The 2470-nt window shown below is 42.4% G+C and overlaps 1 pseudogene; it reads left to right on the top strand.

Moving 5' to 3' along the window:
* The first annotated feature begins 59 nt into the window (after positions 1 to 59).
* On the top strand, positions 60 to 770 carry LOC102867032 (annotated as a pseudogene).
* Positions 771 to 2470: the final 1700 nt, after the last annotated feature.

The following is a 2470-nucleotide window of genomic DNA, read 5'->3' as shown; positions in this document are numbered from 1 at the left end:
ATAAATTTTTTTTAAAGAAGTGTATTGGGCCACCTTTTGCTGCACGTGTTTTCAACGCGATGCCAAAATCCAAGCACGACAAGAAACTTTCCTTAACCAAAACTGCCAAGAAAGTCTTGGAATTGAAACAGAACCTAATTGAAGAGCTTCGGAAATGTGTGGACACATACAAGTACCTCTTCATCTTCTCCGTGGCCAACATGAGGAACAGCAAGCTGAAGGATATCTGGAATGCCTGGAAGCACAGCAATATGTTCTTTGGCAAAAACAAGGTGATGATGGTGGCCTTAGTTCAGAGCCCATCTGATGAGTACAGAGACAACCTGCACCAGGTGGGCAAGAAGCTGAGGGGTGAAGTTTGTCTCCTTTTCACCAATCGCAATAAGCAAGAAGTGAATGAGTGGTTCACTAAATTCACAGAAATGAACTTTGCCCGAGCTGGCAATAAAGCAACTTTTACAGTGAGCCTGGATCCTGGGCCCCTGGAGAAGTTCACCCACTCCATGGAGCCACAGCTGAGGCAGTTGGACCTGCCCACTGCCCTCAAGAAAGGTGTAGTGACCCTGCTGTCTGACTATGAGGTATGCAAGGAGGGCAATGTGCTGACCCCAGAGCAAGCCCGAGTGCTGAGACTTTTTGGTTATTAGATGGCTGAATTCAAAGTGACCATGTGGGACTCACAGCCTGGAAGGTTTGAACAGATGGGAAACGACTTGCCTGAAAGTGCAACTTAGTCAGAAGAAGAAGAGTCAGAGGAAGATGAAGACTGACTGGGATGCTCAGAGTGGCAGCCTCTGGTGCTTCCCCGGTCTCCCCTTGCCTGGATTAGGAGGACAGTGGCACCAGCTTGAGAGAACAGTTCTTTCTTCTGTTACAGATGAAGATAAGGGAGCATGAAAGAGACTGTGTTTCTGTAAAGAGCACAACTTCATCTGCAGGGCTACTGCCTATGGACAGCAAAAGAAACTTTACAAACAAAAAGAAACTTTGGGGTTTCTGCTTTTGTCTGAACTGCAGGATTCTTGTTTACCTAATGAACCAGTTTCTACTTCTGACCACTGTGGTCAGCAGCCTACAGGGCTCTGGGTTCTTTCCTCCAGCCCTGGGCACCTCTTCTTTGAAAAGGGAACTTCTGAGGAAAATAAGCACTCTTGTTCCTCCTTCCCCTCAAAAATAAAAAGACACACAGCTGAGGGCCTGTGGATGGCAAGCTTAAGCTGGAGGGGGAGGGATCTGCTGCTGGAGCTGGGAGCAAAGAGCATTCACAAGTCCTCCCCAGCCATGTGGTGGAGGCAGGGAGGAACTTTACTCTGTTGACATCTCCAGTTGCAGACTTCTGCCAAAATGTTAAAAAAAGGAGGGGGGATGTTGGAATAAAGGAAGAAAGGAACTATTTAAAAGGAATATAATATTATGCATTATTTGTATAACAATAGTCCAGAATAAGATGCACATAGCAAAGTGAACTGGGGAAGAGGTAGGAGGGGAGGGAGGAAATGTTGCAACAATAAATGAATATATTATTATTTTTTAAAAACAAGAGAACTGAGTTTCAGTTTCTCTGTAACTTCACCAGCATTTGATGTTTGCTGTTCTGTTAAATTTTGTTGTTCTTACTGGGGTAAGATGATATCATTGTTTTGATTTGCTTCTCTCTTAGAGCTAGGCATTTTGAACATTTCTTCATGTGCTTGTTGACCATCTGAATGTCTTTTTTGGTGAAGTGTCTGTTCATATCCTGTGCCTATTTTTCAATTGGGTTATTTACCTTTATCTTGTTGTGGTGCTCAAGTATTTTATAAATTCTAGATATAAGTCCCTTGTCTGACATGTCATTACCGAATGCTTATTCAATGTTGGTGCGAGTGTAAAATGGTGTTATCACTATGGAGTGCTGTATGGCGCTTTCTCAAATAGTTGTAAATAGAAATACCATATGACACAGCAATTCCACTACTTGGAATTTACCCTAAATTATCACCACCAAAGAAGATATACACACATTCATGTTTGTTGCGGCTTTGTTCGCAATACTAAAGTACTGGAAACAACCCAAGTGCCTGTAAACATATGAATGGATAGAGAAGCTGTGGTATATTCAGACAATGGAATACTATGTAGCATTGAAAAACAAGGAATTCATAAAATATTATGCAAAATGGATGACCCTGGAGGACATTGTGCTGAGTGAAATATCTCAGTCATAAAAGGACAACTATTGCATAGTACCACTGTTGTCAAACATGACTGACATCGGGGTTGAGGGAAGACAGTGAAGGAAGGGAAGAATGATGTATAATGCATTGTAACAGATGAGGGAGAGAACTGTTTAAAAGAGATACATGATTGGCTATTATTGTCATGACAGGAGTCCAAAATGAAGGCTGCACAGTGGAGTGGACTTGGGGGAGGAACTGTATAAAATAAAGAGTTTTTCTTTTACTTTTCAATGGGAAGAGTGAATTGGGGA

This window comes from Elephantulus edwardii, unplaced genomic scaffold (genome assembly GCF_000299155.1).
Source record: "Elephantulus edwardii isolate Elephantulus edwardi_28Jun2011 unplaced genomic scaffold, EleEdw1.0 scaffold00500, whole genome shotgun sequence".
NCBI classification, from domain to species: domain Eukaryota; kingdom Metazoa; phylum Chordata; class Mammalia; order Macroscelidea; family Macroscelididae; genus Elephantulus; species Elephantulus edwardii.
This window is presented reverse-complemented; position numbering and strand designations above follow the sequence as displayed.